Below are 12903 nucleotides of genomic sequence, written 5' to 3' on the forward strand. Positions count from 1 at the left end.
ATTTATTGTAGCTCTATCATTTCAATATGTTTGGGAGAAACTCAGTTCAGTGCTTGTTAAGTTTTCTTTTGACCACTTGTTAATATTGCTCCCTTAATAATTTAAAGAAAAGTATTTATAAATTCAGGCTTCCCAGGTGGCACTAGTGGTAAAGAACCATTCTGCTGATGCAGGAGATATAGGTTCAGTCCCTGGATCAGGAAGATCCCTTGGAGGAGAGCAACCCACTCAAGCATTCTTGCTTGGAGAATCCCATGGATAGGGGAACATGGTGGGCTGAGGTCCATGGGGTCACAAAGAGTCAGACACGACTAAAGTGACTTAGCACACAGCATGCATGTGTTAATAAATTCATTAATAAATTCAAATCCATAAATTCAAATGGATTTGGGAAGATCATCTTTTATTTGTGTGTACTACTACTAAGTCACTTCAGTCATGTCCAACTCTGTGCCACCCCATAGATGGCAGCCCACCAGGCTCCCCCGTCCCTGGGATTCTCCAGGCAAGAACACTGGAGTGGGTTGCCATTTCCTTCTCCAATGATGAAAGTGAAAAGTGAAAGGGAAGTTGCTCAGTCGTGTCCAACCCTCAGCGACCCCATGGACTGCAGCCTTCCAGGCTCCTCCATCCATGGGATTTTCCAGGCAAGAGTACTGGAGTGGGGTGCCATTGCCTTCTCCGATAGAAGGATATAAAATATTTTTATTCCCTGTATTATAATAAGAAATCATTGGATTAATTTTGAAAAATCGTACTTTCCTTTAAAACTAGTAAAGACCAGCAGATACAAAGAAACCTAAAAAGAAACTCTAGTCAGTTAACACTTCCCAGATAAAGCAAAGGATGAGAGGTTTTAATTCTTGAATCTAGAGACTAATCTAGCCTGTCACAAAAAATGACCAAACTTTTGACAACTTCTAGAAGTTTTGTGGTTTCAGCTCTTTCATGTAAGTTATGTTCCATTTTGAGTTCCATATAATTGTGTATTATATGAAGTATAAAAATATATATGAATATTCAGTTGTTTCAGCATCATTTACTAAAAGGAGTATTATTTTTCTTCATTTGTTTATCTTGGCACCTATATTAAAAATCAGCTGACCATATAAATGTGGGTCTATATTGGGAAAGGTCATGGAGAGGATGTGACAGACAGTTGACACAGAAGTTGAGTGAGTGAAGTCGCTCAGTCGTGTCCAACTCTTTGTGACCCCATGGACTGTAGCCTACCAGGCTTCTCTGTCCGTGGGATTTTCCAGGCAAGAGTACTGGAGTGGGTCGCCATTTCCTTCTCCAGGACGATATCACTAAGTTCTGGCAATTTTGCCTCGCCAGTGTCTTTCCAATCCATACAGTTCTCTCCTTCTCAGCTGCCACCACCCCAGTCCAAAACATCATCAACCTTCCCTGGACTTATGCAACAGTGTCTTTAATGATCTTCCAGTTTCTACTCTTGCTCCCTCTACAATCTGTTCTCCACACGATAGCCATTGAACTAAAAATGCAAATCTGATCATTTCACTTCCCTCCTTAACCCTTCAAATTGTACCCTGCTTTTATAATAAAACCTGAAAGCCTTCTCATGTCCATGGACACAGAAGTTAGACCCGGGCAATTAGAAGCACATCACCACCTAACCCGTCCTTGGAATGTGCATTCTGCCCACTTTTCCCCAAAGTGGGAGCCCTTTTCCAGGAAGTGGCCTTGAGAGAGCAGTGTGCTGTTGTTCAGTCGCTATGTCGTGTGTGACCCCTCTTTTGTGACCCCATGGACTGTATAGCCTACCAGGCTCTTCTATCCTCTGCGATTCTCCAGGAAAGGGTATTGGAGTGGGTTGCCATTTCCTTTTCTGAGTGTGTTGTTGAGACTATCAATTGGTATGCAGGAGTAAACCCAATTAAAGCTCTTGTATAAACTCTTACTCATCAGCGAGATAGGTGAGGTGAAGTGATTGACTCATTTTCTGGCCTCCCAAGACAAACTTGTATGCCAGTTCCTTTGCTTATTAAAACTACCACCCTCCAGTCTGGAGTAATCTGCCTTTTTCTTTGATTTCTCACCGCCCCTTGTGCATAAGGATCAGCTTCATATTTCACCTGGGAAGCTTCCCAGATTTCGAACCAACAGTCTATTTTACATGCATTACTGTATTCTATTGATTTTAATGTCTACTCTTTTTTCAGTATCCTCATTTAACATTGCTTTATTGTATAAGTATTGAAATTAGGTAATGCAAATTCCTCAACCAGAATTTCTCCATTTGTTAAGGTCTTCTTTAAATTTCCTTGGCAACGTTTTGCAGGTTTTGGAGTTCAAGTTCTGCACATTTTTCATTAAATTTATTGTGAACTTCTTTTTAAAGTCATTACAGATGGAGGCTTTTATTTTGTTCTGTGTTCAATCTTGTTATTCATTTATCAAATGAGTAGTTCAATCTTCTCTTTCGTTCTTGAAATTTTTAGTGATTATATTCTCTGTTTTATTTTAAATAACAAAACTACATTTTTATCCATCTCTTCACCTTTTTAAGCAGCATATTTGTCTTATTTGATTAATGTCTGCATTTTATTTTGTTTCTACTGTCTACATTGTGATTGATTTATTCTTCATGTTATTTCTAGCTTCATGTTCTAGGGACATAGATCACTGAATTTTAAACAAGAACATAAATACCTAATATGAACATTGAAATTTTATCCAAGTATTGCTTTAATAGACCTAAATAATTTGATATGTGCTGTTTTTATCATTGTTCAAAATATTTTTGATGTTTTTCTTTGACACATAATTTATTTAGAAATCAGAATGTACTTCTGATTTCAGAATTATTTTATTTTGCTGATATCTAAATTACTATTGTTTTATGTTTAGAGCTCTTTCTCTCCGGTGTATTCTTTAATATACTGAGACTTACTTCATGACTGGCATATATTCTGTCCTACTGCTAGTGCGATGATGTGTACTTGAAGAGAATGTCAATTTGTAAAGTCTGTAGTTTGGGAGTTTGGTGTTCCATAAATGTTAATTATGGTCTGTGATTGATTGTATCATTCAGATTTTCTGTGTCCATACTGAAATTATGTCAAGTTACTATATCAGTTACTAGGAGGGGGAAGTTAATGTCGTTCACTGTGATTTTACTGTCAGTGTTCACTCTATATACTTAAAATTTCTGACATTAAATACAAATACATTTATAATTGTTATAACTTCCTAATATGTTAACCATTTATCAATAGTGAGTATTATTTTTGCATTAATGTTTGTTTTAGTTTGTTTTGTTTTTTGGGCTTTTAGCATTTCAGCCAGACTCTCATGCCTGTGTTTTCCTGAGCATGATATATATTTTATAGCTCATTATTTTTACCTGTCTGTGTCAATATATTGTAAGTTCATTTCTTATAGGCAGTGTATAGTTGCATATTCTTTTTCTTAGGCAGTCTAGCAATTTCTGTCTTTATTAGGGAGTTTAATACATTTAATTAATGTTTGCTGATATGGTTATTTTAAGGTCTGTTGTCTTGTTTGTTTTTTGTTTCTTTCTTATTTGTTTTCTTATTCTGTCTTCCTTTGGTTTCTCAGTTTGTCTTTTACTGTCTACATGTATGCTAACGACTATTTTACTGTCTACATGTATGCTAATGACTATTGTTAATATTCAATTTTTATTAATTAGGTTTCTTAGCCATATCTTTTGTAGAAGGCAATGGCACCCCACTCCAGTACTCTTGCCTGGAAAATCCCATGGATGGAGGAGCCTGGTGGGCTGCAGTCCATGGGGTTGCTAAGAGTCAGACATGACTGAGTGACTTCACTTTCACTCTCCTGTATTGGAGGAAGAAATGGCAACCCACTCCAGTGTTCTTGCCTGGAGAATCCCAGGGATGGGGAAGCATGGTGGGCTGCCGTCTATCGGGTCACACAGAGTCGGACACAACTGAAGCGACTTAGCAGCAGCAGCCACATCTTTTATAATATGTTTTAGTAGTTTCTTTGGATATTAAAATATTTATTGTTGACATCACAATTTATTAGCATTAGTATTAAATTATATTAGGCTATATATTGAAAATTCACAATCATGTATTTCCTTTTTTCTCTCTGAAGTGTTACATAGCGTGTATATATATTTTTCATCATTGTAAACCCATAGGCCTTAATTTTAAAAAGAACTAAATATAACAAAATTATACATAGTCCTTTATATTTATGAGTACATGTATATTGTCATCCAGCTTATTTAATTTATATATAGAGTACATCATGAGATATGCTGGGTTGGATGAAGCACAAGCTGGAATCTAGATTGCTGGGAGAAATATCAATGACCTCAGATATGCAGATGACACCACCCTTATGGCAAAAAGTGAAGAACTAAAGAACCTCTTAATGAAAGTGAAAGAGGAGAGTCAAAAAGTTGGCTTAAACCTCAACATTCAGAAAACTAAGATCATAGTATCTGGCTCCATCACTTCATGGCAAATAGATGGAGAAACAATGGAAACAGTCAGCAACTTTAATTTTTTGGGTTCCAAAATCACTGCAAATGGTGACTTGCTGCCATGAAATTGAAAGACACTTGCTCCTTGGAAGAAAAGTTATGACCAACCTAGACAGCATATTAAAAAGCAGAGACATTACTTTGCTAACAAAGGTCCATCTAGTCAAAGCTTTGGTTTTTCCAGTAGTCATGTATGGATGTGAGAGTTGGACTATAAAGAAAGCTAAGCATCAAAGAATTGATGCTTTTGAACTGTGATGTTGGAGAAGACTCTTGAGAGTTCCTTGGACTGCAAGGAGATCCAACCAGTCCATCCTAAAGGAAATCAGTCCTGAATATTCATTGGGAGGGCTGATGCTGAAGCTGAAACTCCAATGCTTCGGCCACCTCATGTGAAGAACTGACTCATTTGAAAAGACCCTGATGCTGGGAAAGATTGAGGGCGGTAGGAGAAGGGGATGACAGAGGATGAGATGGTTGGATAGGATAACCAACTCAATGGACATGAGTCTGCGTAAACTTTGGGAGTTGGTAATGGACAGGGAGGCCTGGCATGCTGCAGTCCATGAGGTCATAAAGAGTCGGACAGGACAGAGCAACTGAACTGAACCTAAGTGAACATGTGCACAACAAGCTTTGCTCTTCATTTGTTTATATATATCACAGTTGTGATCTAATGTAATTTCATTTCAGCCTCAAAAATTTACTTTAGAGTGTATCTGTAGTATAGGTATACTGGTGATAATTTTTTTTAATATTTACTTACCTACATACTTGTAATTTCTTCAAGATGATAGAGCAACTAAACATTATGAATTATTTATATTCCATTTCCCTTGATTAACTTTAGCTCTATATTTGTTTCATTTCAATGATTACTCTGGATCATATATTACTCTGCAGTATTTAATCTTAAGTTACAGAAGTCTAATACAAATTAATTTAATTAACTATTACCAGGTAATACAAGTAACTCAGAAAAACTATCAGCTAGCAAATCCTATTTTTACTTAAGATAAATCTCTGTTTTAACCATGTAACATTATGGGGAAATAAAATAGAAGAGTCAGTCTTTAAAAAATATTTGGAACAAAAACTCTAATTTTGTTGACTGTTTAATATTAATAGATGATATGAGAGGTAAGAAAAGAATAAATTATGGAGAAGATGGAAAATGATCAAACTCAGTAAAAAGAAAAAAAGGCTAAACAGAGTAGGACAAAAGTAAATATCACAAAATACACAGGGGAAAAAAACATGGGAAATTATAAGAAATAATATACCTTATATCTCAAATAAAAATATTTTATATTTTTCTATATTGAGATATTCAGTTGGAAAATGACACATACTCTGCTTACATCTAAACAGAAATACATTTCCATTATATGCCTACAAGCCTGTATTTTTCTGTGATGACATTTATAATATCTTTTCTGACAATTTAAACAACTTGACCAAAATAAAAATTAGGTAAGGTAAGTTAAATTGAAATATTATACCCTTAAACTATAGATGACATAATCCTAGAATTAAGAAATAGATACAAGAGATGAGATGGAAGTCACCAAGATCCACAGTTTCATAAGACACCACAATATTCAATTCAAACCTTATGGTAGATTTAACAGCCTAAGCTGAAATATATTTATAATAATGAAAAAATATCATACTGTATTTTACTTTTATAATAGTTTGAATTTTTTCTTAACTAAATTGTATTTATTTGTTGCTTTCCCATGTAGTAAACTTGGAATTTTTCTCATCTTTATGATAAAATTTCTAAAAATGCAAATTTCAACTTAGTACAAAAAGTGTTAGGTTTCTGTTATTAACCATATGTGGGTTATTAGTCAAGGGAATTGGTGGCTGTACTGTTTTCTTCTTTAGATAGTCTCTTTTATATCACAAAGTTTATAAACCTTGAATATACGTTTTATGGAATCTTTTCAGGTAGAATTTCTGTTTAGAATCTGATAACAAAGGCTACTTACATGATTTGGAAGAGGGAATTGAAAAGGAAACCACTGTTGCTCTTGAGCCATTGGGGTAGGCGTGGTTTGAGGATAGAAGGCTAAAGCCTTGTTTGCTGGCAACTTTGTTTGGAGTCTACCTGCTCATTAGGTGCCTCACTGCTTTGCACAGATCAGATCATTAACAGATGTGTCCTCTGATTCCTGCAACCCCTGTGCCTTTAGATTTGTTGAAGCTAGTGGAGATCTTCCCTAACTCTTGCTCTCAAAATCCTAGCAGTGATTTTGTAAAGTCTCTCCATTAGTGCATGCTAAGTTGCTTAGTCATGTCTGACTTTTTGCAACCCCTTGTGTTGTACCCAACCAGGCTCCTCTGTCCATGGGATTCTCCAGGCACGAATACTGGAGTGCGTTGTCATTCCCTTTTCCAGGGGACCTTCCTGACCCAGGGATTAAACCTTGGTCTCCTGCATTGTAAGCAGATTCTTTACCATCTGAGCCACCAGGGAAGCCCTTCTTCTTTAGAGGAGACAGCAAACAACTGCTGCTGCTGCTGCTGCTGCTAAGTCACGTCAGCCGTGTCTGACTCTGTGTGACCCCATAGACGGCAGCCCACCAGGCTCCCGTCCCTGGGATTCTCCAGGCAAGAACACTGGAGTGGGTTGCCATTTCCTCCTCCAGTGCATGAAAGGGAAAAGTGAAAGTGAAGTCGCTCAGTCGTGTCCGACTCTTCGAGACCCCTTGGACTATAGCCTACCAGGCTCCTCTGTCCATGGGATTTCCCAAGCAAGAGTACTGGAGTGGGTTGCCATTGCCTTCTCTGCAAACAACTGGAAAATAGACAAAAAACTGCTCTGGTTGCCAAGTAACCCAACAGAGAATATCCCAGTTCTTTGCTACTCTTTATTGCAATTCTTTTGTTTTGTTTGATTTCCTACAAGCTGCTCTCCAGTTTTCAATCACACCAAGCTCTATCACATGCCTTTGTCCCTGACTGTCACACCACCTTGCTGTCATCAAAGTGAGCAATGACTTCTTCATTACTAAATTCAGTGATCAGTGATTATTGTTCATCTCACTTGACAGTTCAACTCCCTTTGACCTACTTATTTTACTTGACTTCCAAAATACTATATTTTCTTAGTTTTTCTTCTATCTCATTAGCTGCTCCTTTTAAATCTCTTTGGCTGTTTCGACTATTCAACCAGTGTTCCAAATTTCTCCCCAGGGTTCTCTTTTCTATGTATTTTGACTGTCTTGATGATCTCATCCCATCTCATAATTTTATTTATTTATGTATTTTGACTGTACTGCATGGCTCATGGGTTCTTAGTTCCTCAACTAGGAGTCAATCCCATGCCCCTTGAAGTGAAAGTGTGGAGTCTTAATCACTGGACCTCAAGGGAATTCCCCCGTTGCATAATTTTAAATCTGTCTATAATGGTTATTTATATTTCTTTCCAAAAATTCTCAACTTACTTTGTATACATAAATGCCTACTGGAGATATCTACTCAAATACCTAATAAACAGTTTAAATCTCGCATGCCCCAATCTGTAATGCTCTGCTCCACTTTCAGATTTTCCTATTACAATATTAGTAAATCTGCCTTTCAAGTTGTTCAGATGAAGGTCTTTGGTGAAATGTTTAATCTCCTCTTTAAGTCAAACCCTATGCCTAGGCTTTCATGAAAAGATGCCTCTACGTTTAAAACATATCTTGAATCCAACCACCTTTTACACTCTTCACTTTGACCCCCTGGTCTTAGCCACTATTTTTTCACTTGAATTACCACAATGGGTAGTATATCCCCCTGCTTCCAGTTTTATCTTCCATGGTCTATTGTAAACACAGGCCAGCCAAACTGATTTTAATCATAGTGCAAATTGTGTTTCTTTTGTAGTCAAGACCTCCATGGCCCTTTGTTCAGCACAAATAAAACCTTAAATCCTCATAATCTCCCCAAATCCTTTCCCCACCAATTACATATCTATTTTTCTCCCTGAATTCCATTGTAATCACAATGCCCTGCCTTTTATCCCCTTTTGCCAATCATACAGGAAATTCTATCTTTATGACTGTATAATTCCTTTTAGTATCATTAGTCATCGCAAATCCACAGTGCCAATGTCTTTTCTCAGGTTCTTAAATGTTTTGCCTGGATTGTTATAAATCTCCAATTTCTTTTCTAATCTCTAGATTTTTGTTATTGCAATCAATGTATACCTTACATGCCATAATGATCTTCCTAAATTATAAATCTGATCTGGTAAAGCCACTGTTCAAAAACATCAAATTATATTCCACACATTTGAAGAAAGGCTTTCAGCATATTTTTTACAGTTGAGTCTCTTCAGCTCTATAACCTTTTTTTTTTTTGACCATTATGCTGATTTCTTCATTCATAGAATATATTCTATAATTTCACACTTCAAGACTTCTGCCTAAGTTACTGCTCTTGCTGGAAGCCTTCCTTATTTCTCAGTTTTCATCTTTCTCACTTTGACCTAGATCAATTTATTATTTAACTGATTATCTAAGAAGCCTTTTTGAGTTATCCAGTACCCCTGAGAAGCATTTAAACTTGTGTTGATGGTATTAACAATGATCTCCTTAGAAGATAAGGACCTTTTTTAAAAAAAGTAATCACAATCCTTAATATTACATAGAGTTTTCCTAAGAAATTAAATGACCTAAATAGTGTGTCATCTTGTCAATTTCCCCATTTGCAGCATAGTGATAATATTTAGCCTGTCTGCCTTCACCACTGATAGACATAAGTAAGATGTGTCAGGGGAGTTCGTAGATTTCCCAGTTCTGTCTCGCCACAGCAAAAATGTAAAGCAAGGGATGGAGCAGTGTTACAGCTCAGTTTTATTTGGCAAGCAAAGGAAAATACATCTTCCAGGCGTGAGGACTGGCCTACCCAAAAGACGCAAAGGAGAGGCCCCGGCTCAATTTTAGCTCCTCTTTTTATCCGTTTTTTTTATCCTCCCCCTGGTCCTGCCCTATGTAAACTGGGATGGCTAGGAGGGCTGTTGAACTGAAGTTCTCACTCTGGTCCTTGGACCTTCCTTTGTTCTCTTTTCATAGGCTTTTTCCTTTCTTTGTCTTTTAACCACCACCATTATGGACTCCTTTTTCCTATTTTAACTCCCTAACAGATGCATGTGCTATACTTTCTCAACTGGTAAGCTTGATAAAAATGTCAGTGCTATTCCCTGAGATGTCCCTTTCCTGAAGAAACCTCTGTTGATATTGGAAAGCTATAGCAGAATCATGAAGGGGAGTTTTTTCTTGAATTTTTGAACATAGACCGAAAAGGGTAAGTTTGTTAGTGTATTTTTGATTGACAAAAGCCATTCCTGGTGTTGCTATCTAGCATAATACCTCAAGATTTATCCAAGTTCTCACAAATGACGACATTTCTATTTTTAAGGCTCAATAATATTACATTGTACATATATACAACATATTTTCTTTGTCCATTTTTCCACTAATGAACACTTAGGTTGCTTCCATGTTTTGGCTACTGTGAATAATGCAACAGTAAACGTGTGAGAGTGAAAATATCTTTTTGAGTTAGTGATTTCTGTTTCTTTCAGATAAATAGCCTGAAATGTAATTGGTAGATCATATATTAATTCTATTGTTTACTTTTTTGAGGAACCTCCATACTGTTTTGCATCATGGCTGCTCCAATTAACATTCCCATCAACAATGAAAAAGGGTTCCCTTATCTCCACAGCTTTACCAACACTTGTTATTTCTTCCCTTATTGAGAATAGCCATTCTAACAGCTATGAGGAGATAACATTATACTTTCAATTTGAATTTCCCTCTGTTTTAGTGATGTATAGCATGTTTTCAAGTACCCGTTGCCCATCTGTATATCTTCTTTGGAAAAATATCTATTCACCCTCTGCCCATTGTTTAATTGGATTGTTTGCTTTTGTGCTATTGAATTGAGTTCTTAATGTATTTTGAATATTAATACCTTATTGAATACATGATTTGCGAGTATTTTCTCCTGTTTCATAAGCTTTCATGTTGATTATGGTTTCTTTTTGCTGTGCAGAAACTTTTTAGTTTGATGTAATCCAACTGGTTTACTTGTGGGGTTTTTTATCTTGCTTTTAGTGTCAAATCCAAAAAAAAAAAAAAATCACCAAGACTGTAGTCAAGGAGCTAATTATCTGTTTTCTTCTAGGAGTTTTACAGTTTCAAGTCTCATGTTCTAATCTTTAATCCATTTTGAGTTAATTTTTGTATAAATAGTGGCCCATTTTAATTTTTTCTCTGTCCAGTCTTCCCAACACAACTTGTAGAAGACACTGCTCTTTCCCCAAAGCATATTCTTGGTTTTTTTGTTGTAAATTAATAAACCATATATGTGTGGGTTTATTTCTGGAGTTTCTTTTCTGTTCTCTTTTGTCCACTGATCTCTTCAGTTCAATTCAGTTGCTCGGTTGTGTCCGACTCTTTGTAACCCCCATGGACTGCAGCACGCCAGGCCTCCCTGTCCATCATTAACTCCTGGAGCTTACTCAAACTCATGTCCATCGGGTCAGTGATGCAATCCAACAATCTCATCTCTGTCATCCCTTTCTCCTCCCGCCTTCAGTCTTTCCCAGCATCAGGGTCTTTTCAAATAAGTCAGTTCTTTGCATTAGGTGGCCAAAGCATTGAAGTTTCAGCTTCAGCATCAGTCTTTCCAATGAATATTCAGGACTGATTTCCTTTAGGATTGACTGGTTGGATCTCCTTGCTGTCCAAAGTACTCTGGAGTTTTCTCCAAACACCACAGTTCAAAAGCATCAATTCTTTGGTGCTCAGCTTTCTTTATAGTCCAACTCTCGTATCTGTACATGACTACAGGAAAAACCATACTTTGATTAGATGGACTTTTGCTAGCAAAATAATGTCTCTGCTTTTTAATATACTGTCTAGGTTGGTCATAGTTTTTCTTCCAAGGAGTAGGTGTCTTTTAATTTAATGGCTGCAGTCACCATCTGCAGTGATTTTGGGGCCCCCCAAAATAAAGTCTCTCACTGTTTCCATTGTTTCTCCATCTATTTGCCATGAAGTGAAGGGACCAGATACCATGATCTTAGTTTTCTGAAGGTTGAATTTTAAGCCAATTTTTTCACTCTCCTCTTTCCCTTTCATCAAAATTCTCCTTAGTTATTCCTCATTTTCTGCCATAAGAGTGGTGTCATCTGCATATCTGAGGTTATCGATATTTCTCCCAGCAATCTTATTCCAGCTTGTGCTTCATCCAGCCTGGCATTTTGCATTATCTCTATGTCTGTATATCTGTATTTATACCATTACCATGTTTTTTTTTTGATTCCTATATCTTTAAAATCCAGTTTAAGATCAGTAAGTGTGATGCCCCCAGCTATATTCTTATTTCTCAACATTGACTGACTATATGGGTTTTTTGTGGTTCCATACAACTTTTAGAATTGTTTTATTTATGTGAAAAGTGCCATTGAAATTCTGATAGGAATTATACTGAATTTGTAGATTTCTTTGGGTAGTATGGAAAACAGTATTGATTCTTCCACTCTGTGAGCATAAATATATTTTTTCATGAGGTTTTTTTCAATTTATTTCATCAGTGTCTTGAATTTTTCAGTTGTACATGTCTTTTGCTTACATTTTGAAAAAAATGATTTATACACATATTTTAAACATTAAAAGATGCTTACTCCTTGGAAGAAAAGTTATGACCAACCTAGATAGCATATTCGGAGAAGGTAATGGCACCCCACTCCAGTAATCTTGCCTGGAAAATCCCATGGATGGAGGACCCTGGTAGGCTGAAGTCCATGGGGTCACTAAGAGTCGGACACGACTGAGTGATTTCACTTTCACTTTTCACTTTCATGCATTGGAGAAGGAAATGGCAACCCACTCCAGTGTTCTTGCCTGGAGAATCCCAGGGATGGGGGAGCCTGGTGGGCTGCTGTCTGTGGGGTCACACAGAGTCAGACACGACTGAAGCGACTTAGCAGATAGCATATTGAAAAGCAGAGACATTACTTTGCCAACAAAAGTTCGTCTAGTCAAGGCTATGGTTTTTCCAGTGGTCATGTATGGATGTGAGAGTTGGACTGTGAAGAAAACTGAGTGCCGAAGAATTGATGCTTTTGAACTGTGGTGTTGGAGAAGACTCTTGAGAGTCCCTTGGACTGAAATAAGATACAAACAGTCCATTCTAAAGGAGACCAGCCCTGGGATTTCTTTGGAAGGAATGATGCTAAAGGTGAAACTCCAGTACTTTGGCCACCTCATGCGAATAGTTGACTCATTGGAAAAGATTCTGATGCTGGGAGGGATTGGGGGCAGGAGGAGAAGGGGATGACAGAGGATGAGATGGCTGGATGGCATCACTGACTCAATGGACATGAGTCTGAATGA

Source organism: Bos grunniens, chromosome 12 (assembly GCF_055505025.1).
Source record: "Bos grunniens cultivar Pamir isolate PY7600 chromosome 12, Bosgru_T2T1.0, whole genome shotgun sequence".
NCBI lineage: Eukaryota > Metazoa > Chordata > Mammalia > Artiodactyla > Bovidae > Bos > Bos grunniens.